This window comes from Notamacropus eugenii, chromosome 7 (genome assembly GCF_028372415.1).
Source record: "Notamacropus eugenii isolate mMacEug1 chromosome 7, mMacEug1.pri_v2, whole genome shotgun sequence".
Taxonomy (NCBI): Eukaryota; Metazoa; Chordata; class Mammalia; order Diprotodontia; family Macropodidae; genus Notamacropus; species Notamacropus eugenii.
This window is the reverse complement of record NC_092878.1, coordinates 51,713,300-51,728,709: the sequence shown is the minus strand read 5'-3', so window position 1 is coordinate 51,728,709 and position 15,410 is coordinate 51,713,300. Positions and strand designations below refer to the sequence as shown.

General features: G+C 40.8%; 1 long non-coding RNA gene and 1 pseudogene across 4 annotated transcripts in view; one reads left to right on the top strand and one right to left on the bottom strand.

The window, feature by feature from the left end:
* The window catches only part of LOC140514198 (uncharacterized), a 138,138-nt gene that overhangs the window by 50,146 nt on the left and 72,582 nt on the right, over positions 1-15,410 (top strand). For all 4 annotated transcript variants that reach the window (XR_011970467.1, XR_011970465.1, XR_011970466.1 and 1 more), the window contains 2 exons: positions 1,628-1,750; positions 2,419-2,462. This is a non-coding gene — a long non-coding RNA (uncharacterized lncRNA). The remainder of the gene's footprint in view (positions 1-1,627; positions 1,751-2,418; positions 2,463-15,410) is intronic.
* Positions 6,258-6,884, bottom strand: LOC140513898 (serine/threonine-protein phosphatase 2A 55 kDa regulatory subunit B beta isoform pseudogene; annotated as a pseudogene).

Sequence of the window (15,410 nt, the reverse complement as noted above, 5' to 3'; positions counted from 1 at the left end):
TCAGTGCCATATCTATTATGCCAACATTCTTCGTAAAATCACAGATCCTTGTAGAACAAGGAGAAACAAAATTTCACAGATATTTCTCATATGAACTCTATAAAATGGAACAATATATGAGTATCAACAAATAAGTACCCTACTGTGTGCCAGGTGCTATGTTTGGCTTTGAAGATACAGAGATAAAAATGAAAGAGTCCTTGCCCTTTGTTGGGAGGTCCTATATGTATATAAATAAGTATTGTTAGGGAATGAAAGTACAAGAACAGAAAAATATTAAATTGACGGTAGGACTCCATAGCAATTTTTTCTGGGATCTAAGGAAAGCATTACCTTCCCACTTCCCACTGCCATACATAAAGAAACCATAATGGATTGGAGGGTTAGGACCCAGAGGTCCTCATTTTCAGTACAATTTATTCCGTCTCAATCCATTCCAATTCATTAACATTTATTAAGCACCTACTATGTGCCAGGTACTGTGTGCTATGTGCTGTTGATACAATTAATAAAAAAGAAAGCTCTTGTTCTTAAGAAACTTACAATCTAAAAGGGGGGAGATAACATACAAAAAAAGTAGAAAAGTAGGGAGAGGGAGGGCAGCACACCAGGACAGGGCAGCAGATATAAAATGGAGAAAACTGGGTCCAATTCCTGTCCTCTTTAAAGGAAGGCATTGGGAGGAGTTTGGTGCTCACTCTCCATCCCTCCAATCAGAGAACAGAGGAGGTTGAAGGAAGTGGTATCAGTCAAAGCTTGAGTTAGCAGCGTGGTGGAGAATTTAGACTTGATGAGCTTGTCCTAGGAGGCAGGATCTTGTTCCTTAGAGTTGAAACCAGGTGAGGCAGCAGATGCAAGGTAGAGAATCCCCTGAAAAATAAACATTTTCTTCAGTCTTGGAACATTCCATATTCACACAATTTTGGGGAATGTAAGGGCTTGCAAGATTATCTGCAATTCCTCCTGTCTATGGTTTGTTTGTACAGAGTTGTTTGCATGTTTTCTCCCCCCACTGGATTGTGAACTCCTCAAGGGCAGGCACTGTCTTTTACCTTTCTTCATATCCCTAGTGTTTAGACAATGTCTGACACGTAATAGGTGCTTAATAAATGTTTCTTGACTGACTGTGGTTATAGTTTGGAAATGTGAATAATGATAACTAGCATTTTTAGCACTTCTACATTTTTTCTCATTTTATTCTTACCACATAGGGGTAGGGAGAAAATCTGTGATTTTATTAGCATAACTGCCTTTACTGATGTAGTTCAGTAAATTATAAGTCATAGAGACTGCTGCGAGGTTAAGTGACTGGCCTGAGGTCACACAGCCAATACATGCCAGCTCTTCCTAACTCTGAGGCCAGTTCTCTAGGACCTATATCTGAAGTGGGACTATTTATTATACCTGAGATATCAGCTTAGATTGATATAGATATGGGAAGTGCATCTGGGAAAATCTAGCCTAGTACCAGTTTAGTCAAAGTGAGTAGGGTTCCCTACTTTATGAATGAGAGAGCTGAAGCACAGAGAGGATAAGCAACTTTCTCAAGATTATGCAGCTAATAGAACAGAAAGGCTAGTGTCAAACCTAAGTCATCTTCTTCTGAAAACAGTGCTTTTCCCATCAGGTCACAGGCATCTCTCTGTTAGCTTCTCCATTTTCTTTGCAAAGATGAAAAGTCCCATCTCACAATGGACAGAGAGCTGAGCTTGGAATCAAGCAAGTCTACTTGCAAGAGATGTGACCTTAGGTAAGTCATTTGACCTCTGAGTCTCAGGCAATGTTCTAAGACTTATTTATTAAGTTATCACTGGGTTGTAATACTTGTTGGTGGAACCACACATTTGTAGCGAGAGGTTACACATTTAACAGTCTTAGCACTTACCTACAAGGTGAATTAATCTGTTGATGATGGAGGATTTTTTTTTATTCCATGCCTACACTCATCAGTAGTCTGGGTTTCAAGTCTGGACCCTCAAGCAAGAATTTTACAAAAGGCCCATTTACCCTTTGTAATTTCAAAAAATAAACAGATTTGCAGCTGAGAAGGGCCCCTCTCTTCGCAAGGACGGCTGCTTAGGCAATATTTACATCCAAGTGCCAGTGAGTTCCCTGTAGGAGGTCTGACGCCGTATGGTAACGTTATTCATTTTTAGCTCTTTCAAACAGAGCTGTTCATTCCTTTCAACATCATCAGAATTCTACACTGTTTGCTAAAGAGACCCATCTCTCCTATTGCCAGACATTCCCATACTCCCATGGAGTTCAGGTGGAGGCCATAAATGGCTTGACATGCGTGTGTGTGTGTGTGTGTGTGTGTGTGTGTGTGTACGTTTGTGCATCTTGTGTTTCCTCATTAGAATACAAGCTTTTCAAGGGCAGGGCCAACATGTTTTATTTTTGTCTTTGCTTTCCCAGGGCCTTGTATTCTAGGACTGTGCCCATAGAAGGCTCGAAGTCAAGTAAGTATTGTTTGAATTGAATTGAACCTCTAGGTTTTATGTTAGGACATGTTTTGTCTAAAGTAAAGAGATGATAGGTTCACTTTGGGGCTGGAATTCTACTATTGTCAATGAATTTTGAAAAGGAAAACCAACATGAATTTTGACAAAGGTTTGTATCTCTACTTCAGCAGCCAGGCAGAACAATACTGGACATCTTTATCTGTCCAGTGGATACCTATGTCTGAAGTGTGGGATATTGAATACCTGAGATGTGAGCTCAGATTGAGATAGATATAGGAAATCTTTCTGGGAAAATCTAACCCAGTACCAGTTTAGCCAACTTAATTAAAGGTCAGGTCTGTTTGCCTCAGTTTTCTCATCTGTAAAATGAGCTGGAGAAGGAAACAGCAAACCATTCTGGTATCTTTGCCAAGAAAATCCCAAACATCACGAAGAGTCTGATAGGAATAGTATATTAAACAACATGGTGTCCCCATCCTAAGTTTTAGTGAATTTCAGTTTCAACTCTGAAAGTCTGAGAATTCAGCAAGCATTTCTTTTTTTAAATAATATTTTATTTTTCTCCAATTACAAGTAAAGACAATTTTTGACATTCTATTTTTTAAAACAATTTTGAGTTCCAAATCTTTTCACTCGCTCCCCTCCCTGAGATGGTAAGCAATATAATATAGGTTATATGTCTTCAATCATATAAAACATATTGCCATATTGTATGTGTTTGTCCATTGCTGAAGACCATGCCATCAGAGAAATGACGACATGACTTGCACTTGACTTTGTTTTGAGTGAGGGAGAGCTGTGCAGGTCACCAGCCTCACTTCCTCTCCAGAGCCATCTGAATCCAGTGGCCAGATATTCATCAGGATGACTGGAGATGACCCAGGATGAGGCAATTGGGGTTAAGTGACTTGCCCAAGGTCACACAGCTAGTGAGTGTCAAGTGTCTGAGGTGAGATTTGAACTCACATCCTCCTGACTTCTGCATTGGTGCTCTATCCACTGCACCACCTAGCTGCCCTTATTGCCACATTAGTTATATTGTAAAACAAGACACAGACCCAAAGGAAACACACACAAATAAAGTAAAAATATAGTATGCTTTGATCTGCATTCAGACCCCACCAGTTCTGTATCTGAAGGTGGATAGCATTTTTCAACATGAGTTCTTTGGAATTGTCTTGGATCATTGCATTGCTGACAAAGTCATTCACAGATGGTCATCATTCAAGAATTGCTGTTATTGTTTACAATATTCTCCTGGTTCTGCTCACTTCACTCAGCACTGGTTCATGTAAGACTTTCCAAGTTTTTCTGAAATCAGACTGCTTATCATTTCTTATAGCCCAGTAGTATTCCATCACCAATCATATACCACAACTTGTTCAGCCTTTCCCCAATTGATGGACTTCCCCCTCGATTTCCAATTCTTTGCCCCTACAAAAAAGCTGCAATAGCAAGCATTCCTTAAGCACATTATAAGTACCACTCTGGGCTGGGTACTGAGGAAGCAAAGATAAATAAGGCGTGATCTCTGTCGTCAAGGGATTTATATCACCATGAGGGTGATAATAACAGATACATTAGTAACCATAATTCAAAACAGAATATGGAATAGTGGTGTGATATACTGAAAAGAGTATAGGATTTGGGATCAGAAAACCTCACTTTAAACCCTACTTCTTCTCCTTCCTATGTGTCACTTACCTCTTTATGCCTCAGTTCCTCATTTATAAAATGAGAAGTTTGGATTAGCTGACCTCTAAGGTCCTTTGTGGCTTTAAATCTATCACACTATGAAACTATGATTTGAGGTTCCTTAAGCTTGAAATCTATGTTCCTATGTTCACAGTTGTTGCCCCCAGCATACTTAGTAGCTTGTTGTGTTTGGCCTTTACTCTTGAAGAGGACCACGACAGCAGAGAGATGATATGACTTGCGGTTGACTTTAATTTGAGGGAGGGAGGGCTGTCAATCTCATTGACCACATGGGAACTTTGGGAATTGGTTGCGTTACTCATACATTAAGGATTTACCACTGACCTATAAACAAAAGGGCAACATATCCCTAAGCCATTCTCTTCTTTTTTTCTGGCTTCAAAGCATAAAGACAAATTGGACCTGCATTTGGTAGGTCAGTCAAAAGCATATATCCAACTTAGACAAGTCTGTGCCTGGGATAGAACTACCTCTATCTCTGTCTGGTTTTTTCTCAGGTTCTCTCTGTCCCCTTCTCCTTCTCCTTCTCCTTCTCCTCCTCTTCCTCCTCCTTCTCCTCCTCTTTCTCTCTGTAAGTCTGTTTTTTTTCTCTCTGTCAGTCTCTGTCCCTGTCTCTCTCTGTCAGTTTCTGTCTCTGTCTCCCTGCTTCTATCTGTCTCTCTTTCTCTCTCCAGATGCAAGAGTCCAGGTTACCATATGAATTTCAGAAGGTCATGAGGCACCCGGGAGACCAGTGAGGTCGTATCTCTTGTGCTTCCTGGAGTGGTATTTCCAGGAAAGAGGTAACTGGAAAGAAGAGCCTTGCCTGTTCGATCTGGCAATGCCCAGTGCCAAGGAAAACTGTGAAATGTCTAATTCCAGTATTGTACAATTATTGTATGTTCTGATGAGACTTAAAATATTAGCCTCCTAAATGACTGTAAAGTAGCAGTAAGTTAAGATACCAAATTCTGTTTAAATTGTTCTTTTAATGCATACTGATTCTTTCATGTTTATCATGGCTTTCTGTATGGGGATAAAATGACCTGTCCTATACCCAATTCGTATTGTGATTGAGTACTTTTAATTTTTCCTCCTTCTGACTAAGCCATAGATTAGAAACAGCATTTTCCCTTGGAATAGAAGAGGTAGGTGTGAAGAGCCAATGAATATGAGAGTAGGGAGTCCCATCTCCTAAAGAGAGGTCAGGCTCCCCTAGAAATGGACCTGGGACATAATTGCATAACTATAGGACAGAGACTGGAATAGGTTATCAACCATGGGGCCTTGACAGAGTGGTTATATCTAGTCTCTGTGTTAGACTATGATAAGTGCATAGGAAAAATATAGATAAAACATATTCTTTTGGTGAAATGTAAGGTCTCAAAGCCCTGGTTTGTAATCATAAGGCCTTATACCATATCATGGAACAAACACTTTTTCTGGGCCCTACTTTTCATTCTTCTGTTTGTTGTACTGGAAAATCATTAGCTAAAGGTATCCTCCTCGAAGACATTTAATGCCAAGACAGCAGAATCATCAATACCCGTCGGTTGTGTCCTAAGCTGACGGTTGGTCTCTGTTACATAATGGTTACTCAACAAAGAACTTTTAATCTGCAGCCAGTGTTAGTCAGTCAGTCAGTCAATAGTCAGTCAGCAATTATTAAACACCTTCTATGTGCAAGGGGCAGTGGATAGTCAGTTGGTCAATAGTTAACAAGCATTGAGTAAGCACTTACTTTGTGTCAGATAGGGGCAGTTAGGTGGTACAGTGGATAGTGCATTGAGCTGACAATCAAAAAAACTCATTTTCATGGGTTTGAATCTGGTCTCAGATATTTACTAGCTGTGTGATCAAGGGCAAGTCACTTCCTCATCTATACAAATGTGCTAGAGAAGGAAATGGAGAACCGCTCTAGTATCTTTGCCAAGAAAAGCCCAGACAGGATCACAAAGAGTTGGACATGACCGATACCACTCAACAATAACAAAAATGTGTCAGCTACTATACTCAACCCAGGAGATTCAAAGAAAGGAAAAAAAACACAATCCTTCCCCTCAAGGGATTCTAATGAGTAAGACCACACACAAATAACTATCTACAGAAAAGATATATACAGTGTAAGTGGAAAGCTGTTTGACTGTTTGTCCTTGGTTTTCTTTTTTTTTTTTTGGTTATTTCAAAGTTCCATAAGTTTATCCTCAGGTCATCTGCTGACATGTAGGTCTCATAATCACTGTTAACTGATATGGAGTTGATGTGATACGTGTGTGCATTGGCAAATACTCTTCTGGGTGTGGCCTCCACCATTAGGTCCATGGGTCTCAGCACAGGAACCCTCAGTGTTGTGATGGTGGCAGGATCCCGGAGCCGGCCATCTTCATCTTTTAGATTGTAGCCTTCTGGTCTCTTATCTCTCTCACTGACTTTCCAGAGCTTCACAGTTTTATCATTAGTGGAAAGGAGAAAGTAGGCTGCATTCTGCTGTGGAAGCCATCGGATCTTATTAATCTTTTCTTCGATCTCTAAACTCTTCAGGTAATCGAATTCGGGCTCATGGCTCTGGAATGTGCTGTAAATATTGTATTCACCCCTTCGATGAAGCTGATTTTTACTCTCCTGCTCTCGTTGAAATATTACAACCCGGCCCCCCTTGTCCCCTGTCGCTAGTAATTCTCCTGTGTGGTTGAATTCTACCGTAGAGATAATATCAGATGTAATTTAAGTAGTGGTCAGAATTTGAACTCCAGTTCTCTGACTTCCAAACTTCTGCTATGGCTGCCTCCATTGTAGTTTGGAACTATGCACATGAAAGAGGACAAGTGATAAGAATTTTTTTTTTTATTCAAGTTAAGTAAGAGGAAGAAATCAGAGTTGGTAGGAGGAGGGGTAGCGGACCATGGTAGAGTATGCCTACTACAGGGGGGATGGAGGATCACTTGAGTTCAGGAATCCTGGGCTGCAGTGGACTAAACTTATTAGATGTTTACTTAAATTTGTGCCACTGGTAAGCCCCTGTTTCTCCTTTCCATCCAGGGGTCACAAAGCTATAGAAAGATGGGCGGGGGGGGGGGGAGAGGAAAGGAGGGGGAGAGGAGAGAGGAGAGAGGAGAGAGGAGAGGGGAGAGGGGAGAGGGGAGAGGGGAGAGGGGAGAGGGGAGAGGGGAGAGGGGAGAGGGAGAGGGAGAGAGAGAGAGAGAGAGAGAGAGAGAGAGAGAGAGAGAGAGAGAGAGAGAGAGAGAGAGAGAGAGAGAGAAAGAGAGAGGAGGAAGAGGAAGGAGGAGGAGAAGAAGAAAGGAAGGAAGGAAGGCTGTCCTTGGTTTTCAAAGAGGGCCAATGACATAATGAGTGATGTCCTGACTTGCTTCTGAATTGAATTTAAGTGAGGCAGAGTTTCACAAAGTCATCGGCCCCACTCTCTCTTCCAGAGTTGTCCAAGTCCAGTGGTAAGACAAAACTGAAGAAGACTGGCAATGGTGAGGGATGCAGTGGGTGATCTTGGCATTTATGATGGCTGACTAAGCTCCAACGTTCCACAGTGCCTGCTTCAGCCACCTTCATGGTCATTAGAAGAAACTACTCAAGGAAGACTAGCACCTCTGGTGCAAGGGCCTTTCAAGCCCTTTGGTGTCCAGCTGGTGCTCAACTCTCACCTAGAAGCTGCAGCAGAAATACCAGTCACATTCAATAAAGCTTTCTTGGCTGATGGGCTAAACCAGGTTAAGGGTAACTGACAGGTCTCCAATCTGTTGGTGAGTCAGGGGATGTTTACTCCAAGTGTGTGAAGACTTTCCCTGGCAAATTGGTAGATGAAGAGAGAGGAAAGGATTCTCAGAGTACTGAAGGATCTGGGAGACAAGAAAAGGCCTCCTCATAGAAAGAGTGGAATCTTGAAAGAAACTCGTGAAACTAAGAGATGGAGGTGAGGTGAGAGAACTTTCCAAGAAATGAGGACAATCACTGCAAATGCATACTGTTGAGATATAGAGTGTCACATGTGAGAGAAATGGCTGGTAGGCCAATGTGGCTAAATTGCAGAGTTCCTGGATGGTAATAAAGTGTAAGAAGACTGGAAGGTATGAACAGGTTAGGGTGGAAGGGGCTCTGATTATCAAGTGGAGGACTGTATATTTGATCCTGGAGATATCAGGGAGCCACTGGTATGTTTCCTGACTCACTATTCCCCAAATGCCTCTAGGGTTATATTTTTGTAGTTGAAGTAAAGGTATTAGAAATGTGGGTTACCATTGACTACCTTCCTATATCTTTAGCTCAGGTTCTTAGGTCCTGAAAGACAGGCTCTTTGGAATAAGACATAGACTCAGAATAAGACTCACAAAGAGGAGATGAATGCATTTCTGGGCTGGAATTCTACTAGTGCCAATGAGTTTTGAATCAGAGAACCAGGATGAGTTTTGGCATGGGATTGCCTCTTTATTTTAGCACCAAACAAGCCTGCCCAAGGTCTGGATATGTGGGGGTGTATGTGAACAGCAAGGGAGGAGAAAAGAGGGTCATGCCTCCGGCTAGTGCTTTAACCAGTCCAGTGTGAGCATGTTCAATGACAGGAACTCGCTTGTTTCCAAGACAACAGAATTCAAGCTCAAACCCTGACTGCTCTGGAGGAGGCCCTTTCAACGTCATTTCCATCCTTTTGAAGAAACGCACATTTTGATGGGCAAAGTGCCAGAAATAATTAGACCAAATAGCTCCTCAGAACCCTGATGGAAAAAGACAGAGGAAGAAAAGAAATCTGAATGTGTATAAATATGGGTGCTGTGTCTGTTGTGAGGATTTCTCAACAGAAATCATGAAAATTCAGGCAAAGCCGGGGATGAGAGCCTTGTAAGAGAATATAATAATTAGCAAAGAGAGAAAACTGAGAAGAGAAATGAGAGAGGGACAGCCACATCATTGAAACTTACTAAAACAAGTAGGTTAGGCAATCAGACTTAAAGTTGAATCTCCCCCACGTTGCATCTAATGGGCTCGGAGTATTCATTTCGTTCTTATTTTTTTCCTTTCTCTGCGTGAGGTATCTTCTCTGGCTCTAATTTCCCATGTTTGATGTGGAGATCAAGAGTTTTGTGTTTTTTTCTCCTGAAGTGAACAGTGATAAAATAAATTTCGTAGGGCTGACAACATGCCAACTTTTTACCCCAATATTTGTTAATGGATCTTCTTGTGCGATGGAAGATCTTTGCTCTGAAGAATCAGGGAGGAAGCTCACCTTCTTTCTTTCATTATGGCATTCAGTGCTCCCCACTTTGCCCGACTTCCACATCCTAGAGTGAACAACGCTTTGGAGACAATGCCCTATGTCTAAGGCCAAAGATCTGAGGTCCACAGTGATTGTTGTCTTTACCCCAGAGTGAAGTCAGTAATTCATCATTCACCAGCTGTTACAAGTCTGGCTCATGACTCATAAACACCCTGGCCTGGCTAAAAAGAAACTGATATCTAAGCAATGAGCATCAAAGACCCAACATTTCTGAAATCAGAGGCGGTGAAATTTTTTTTGGCTCATTCCATCAGAGGCTAGATCTAACCCCAAATATTTCAGCTTCATTCTTTCCCGCTATACATTAGCACATTTCTTTGACTCCCTCGCAGCTGAATAAATTAAACAAACGACCCTATTTGGAAAACTGGAATCTTCTCCCTCAGAGTTAAATGACTAAGCAGTGATTTATCTGTTCTGTTCCTAGAGGGTGAGAAGTCATACAAAGGTCTCAATGCTGTGGACCGAGGTAAATAGTGCCTCTTAATGTATTTAGCAAATGATAATGCAAACCAAAGAAAATATATGACAGGGAGGAAGGAAAACTGCATTCCCTGCTTGGGAAGTAATTGAACATTTATAGCTTGGGAATAGCTAGTTCAAAGCTGGGGGAGGGGGAGCTCTTTGCTTCTCTCCATGAAGGAATTGCTGTTAGTGAGGACAGTCTTTTGGATGAGCCATCTAGTCTCAGGGGATTTAAAAGGGATGTAGTAGGCTAGATAGATAGGTCCTGAGCATCCATAAGCCTTCATCAATTCAACTTTATAAACTTATTAAGGTTCTCTTGGAGCTCATGTTCTACTGGGGGGATTATAACATTTGTACATATGAATAAATACAGTGTATTCTGATTATAGAGTAATAAGATGGGACTTCAAGAGAGAAAGCACTACCATATGGAGGGACCAGGAAAGGAATCATTTTAGAGGGAGCTTTGAAAATGTATTAGGGTAGGAAAATGATGGGTAGCTAGATGGTGCAGTGGATTGCTGGAGTGCTGGACCTGAAGTGAGGAAGTCCTGAGTTCAAATTCAGCCTCAGACACTTACTAGCTATGTGACCCTGGGCAAGTCACTTTACCTTGTTTGTTTGTTTTCTCATCTGTAAAATGAGTTGGAGAAGGAAATGGCAAACCAGTCCAGTTTCTTTGCTGAGAAAATCCTAGAAAGGGGTCATGAAGAGTAAGACAACTAAAGATGACCAAATAACAAGAAAAATAATAGTGTCTAGTGTAGATTCTCACATCACTGTTAGGTGAGAGGAAAACAGGTCTATTTAGCCATATACAGAAGCTATGGATTACAGAAGGTGGTGGTGAGGAAGGAATGTATTTCACACATAGGTGAATTCCTCCTATATAAAGGCAGAGAAGTGCAGGGAGATGGGAATGACTTATATAGGGAAAGAGTATACAAAAAAAAAATCCCTACCCTCAAGGACCTTATATTCTATTGGTAAGAAATAACATGCACCTAGAACAGTGAATTCAGCCTACATATGAAGTAGGTTATGACATGCTTATTGTTAAACGCTAACTGTATAGTCTTGAATATGTGTTGTAACCAGAGCAAGATTGTTGAATTGAACTGAGTTCAAGGCTTCTGGGTATTTCCAAGGCTTCTCCTGGACAAGAGAGCATACAGCTGTTCACTGCAAGGAAGCTGGGCTGGAACAGACCGTAGGATAATTAAGAGACAGGAAACTGTACACGCACAGGCTTTCTTAGAAAGGGAGGGCTCACAAAGAGTAACAACAGATGCCTGTTCATGAGCCATGCTAGAGCAGCACGTGTCCTTACTTCCTAACTTGTTCTGAAGAACAGTGATCTAATTTTACTATTTTCCTTAACGCTATGAATATCAGCCCCGTCTAGTTGGACTCAAATTATAAGTGGTCAGGAGAGGCAGTGTGATATAGTGGCTAGATAGTAGGCTTTGGAAGCTAGGAAGACTGGGTTCAGATTCTGCCTCTTATACATATTGGCTGGGTGGCTAATCCCAAAACCTCTCAGTGCTTTAGTCAATTCTGTAAGACAAGATGGTGCTGAATTGCATTTGTAGATGAGAATTTCCTCAACCAAAGGTTCACTATATCAAATGATTTTTTTTGATTAGGTAAAAGAGGCCATTTTCTGTCTTATTTCTTACTTAGCCTTAATCACTGATTGGGCATTGCCTCAGTCAAACTGAGACTCTTAAAGAGCTTTCCTTAAAAAGATCAAGGTGTCCTACTGCATCTAGGGCCATCTCTTGTCATTCTGATCCATATCTGGTCACTGGATCCAGATAGTTCTGGAGGAGAAAGTGAGGTTGGGGACTTCGCACAGTCCTCCCTTACTTAAATCCAATCCACTTGCATGTCACGGTATCACCTCCCTGGTATCATGGTCCCGTTTGAGAATGAAGGACAAATAACCAATGAAATCACAGGTACAGTTTCCGTCTTTATTATAAATTTTGTTTCGTTGTTTCAGTCATGTCTGATTCTTCCAGACCCCATTTGGGGTTTTCTTGGCAGAGATTCTGGAGTAGCTTGCCATTTCCTTCTCCAGCTCCAACAGATGAGAAAACTGAGGCAAACAGGACTAAGTAACTTGCTTAGGGTCGCATGCTTAGTAAGTATCTGAGGCCAGATCTGAATTCAGGAAGATGAGTCTTCCTTAGTCTAGGCCTGGTGCTCTATCTGCCAAGTCCTTTAGCTGCCCTTTATTATAAATAGACACATATTTTAATAGCTTTCTCTTGGGAGTCCTAGGACGAGAAGTATGCTAAAGCCAGCTTGAACCAGAAGATTGTTAAATTTTCACCCTGAGCATTTACACTCAAGAAATCAGAAAATGCTGCAAATCAGAGCTTGGTTTGTTATTTTGTTGATTGTCCAGAGTTAAGAAAGTGATAGAGGAAAATGTTAACGATGAGGATTAAACTTAAAAGTGAGTCATTCATACACCCCCCACCCCAACCCTGGAAGCTGGTGGTTAATCATTTACCAGCCCAGGATTCTATTTTGCAGACCCAACTGTAAAGCAGCCTCTCATACATTGTTCCCAACTCCAAAAAAAGGGGAAATCTTTTGAATAAAATAAAGCTTAGGAATTGCTTGTGTTTAGGTTTTCCCCTAATGCATAAGTACATAATTACTTAGTATACAATGTGGGTACCAGGTATGGATCAGTCTTTATGTTATCTGACATAGAAAATGCCATAGAAGTACTTATAGGTGCCCACATATAGAAACATAAAAAAATAAAATAATCCTTTAGATTCATATAGTGGATAAGGCATTGGATTTGAACTCAAAAAGACTTGGGCTCAAATCCCATCTCAGGCATTTTACTGTGTGATGACACTGGGCAAGTCACTTAGCTGCTCTGTGCCTCAGTTTCCTCACCTGTAAATATGAGGAAGACAGACTCAAGAGTCTCTGATGTCCCTTAATTTATGATCCTACCACCTAAGTATACTTAAAGGAGGGAGGGCTGAGGAAGAAACAGCTTACATTGCATCTGCACTGAGAGAAATTCATAATGGTAAAGTTGGCAAAGTCTGTATGTTTTACACTCTGCCCAATGGCATACTAGTCCTTTTCTCCTCCAAGGATACTGTGGGCAATGGGGGTTGGATGAGATGGCATCTTTAGAGTTCCACACCTGGGACCGTATGAATTCTTGGCATTCTAAAGTTTGTCACCCAGTCTTCCTAGTCAAGAATTCCAACGTCACCTTATTTTTTAGATAATTAGGTCCTGGGAAAAATTTTTAGTCAACAAGCATTGATTGATCACTTACTACATTCCAGGCACTATTGGAAAGAACTTATTAAGTGCCTTATTATGTGCCTAACACTGTGCTAAGCACTTTATAGATATTGTCCCATTTGATCCTCACAACAGCCCTGGGAAGTAGGTACAGGTATTATCCTCATTTTACACTTTAGGAAACTGAGTTAGACAGGAGTTAAATGATTTGCCCTAGGTCACACAGCTAGTAAGTATTTGAGGCTAGATTTCAACTCAGTTCTTCCTGACTGTAGGCTCAACTGTCTATTCACAGCGTCACCTAGATGCCTCTCTAAGCATTAGGGACAAAATGAAAGACCTAAACAGTCCCTGCCCTCAAGGAGCTTATATTCTAGTAGGGGAGACAACATGAGAAAAAAAAATGGACTCACATTGCCTGGACTCAGCATAAGACTGGTATAAAAAAGCTCAATTTAATAGTTTAATAGTTTATAAATTTAAATTAATAGTTACCAATTTAATAGTTTATAAATAGAATATATCTGCTTTTTTCCACCAATAGGCAATTTGAGAAACCATAAGATGAGGCAATAATTATTAGATTATAAACTCTTCCAAGACGTTACGTGTTATCTTCCCCATTAGATGGTGATCTCCTTAAACACTCAGACTGTTTTGGGCCTTTGTTTGTATGTCCAGCACTTAGCAGTGCTCAGCACATCATAGGTACATAATAAATGCTTGTGGTTGATTGACATTGAATGTGCCTTAGTCATCTTTTCATCCCTAAAGTTTACCATAGTGCCTTGATTATGGTAGGCATTTAATATATGCTTGCTTGCTGAGAGGTTGTTTGGAAATTATAAAGGATCTCAACTTGAAATGCACCTATAGGGATAGCTTTTATCTCCCTCATCCTCACACCATCTGCCTCAGTCAGCTGCTTTGCTATCTCTCTAAAAAATATAACTTCCTTGAAAGCCCTTAAGGACTGCTTAATTTTTGTCTTTGTAGCCTCATCACTTTGTCCAGAGCCTAGAAGTCTGGGCTACCTAGTAGTTAATAAATGCTTGTTGGCTTTTGACTGATTGAATTGGGCCACCCCTGAAACCAATGCTACATATTGACACACAATTCTCTTCCCAGCACTTGCTCAACTAGTTGAGAAGACACAAGACCCTTTTTCCTAGTCATAATTTCCTCACATCAGCTTTTTAAAAAGTAATATTGGTTTCTTATAATTAAAATCTGGTGTCATAGATTCTCACAACACAAAGGGCCCAGATTCATTGTAGGGAGTTTCTCACTTTTCTGGCTCATAGGTCCCTCCCAGAAAATCTATAGAAATCTTTATCTGACAACATCCAAGATACTGACACAAATTCCCCCTTCAAGTGCGCAGTTCACAAAAATCTCAGTATCAGGTATTTCAGTACGTAGAAAACATGGTAGATTGCTCCTTCAAGAGGAGGGAACGTTAGCTACCAAGGTGTCTTGTTAGTACCTTGACTATAGTCTCTGATTAGTTCAGTCAAGTAATGCTTGCTGCTACCTATCCTAGGATCTTTGATTAGCACCAGAGTGGCCAACACCATATTAAATTCAACTCCCACTCAGTACTGACTGGGCTGAACATTTTCCTTACTTCTTCCAGGGTTTTTGGCTATGAAGAGATAGAAATGAGACCTGCAGTATAGTTGGATCAATGCTAGACTTAGTTACACTGTCTCTATTTAAAAGTATAGAAGAGAAATGACAATTTTTATATAGATTCTTACACCAATTTTCAGAGCAGTGATTGCAGGGCCATTTAGCCATAAGTACCTTAGGTCATGGGTTGTCCTTAGGGTTGAGCTATCCCTAAACTTAGAAGCCCTGAGTACTCTTGTCACTTCCCTGTCTTTCTTAAGGACTCTTGAAACTTTTTAGGACTTGAGATTCAGTGTTTTTTATTTAATGAATTTATTTTTAGTTTTCAACATTCACTTCCACAAGATTTTGAGTTCCAAATTTTTTCTCTATCTCTCCTTTCCACTCACCCCAATACAGCTTGCATTCTGATTACCCCATCCCCTAGTCTGCCCTCCCTTTTATCACTCCCCCTTACTCGCTTCCCTCTTACTTTCTTGTAGGGCAAGATAGATTTCTATACCTCCGTGCCTGTATATTGTATTTCCCAGTTGCATGTAAAAACAATTTTTAACATTCATTTTTAAAACTTTGAGTTC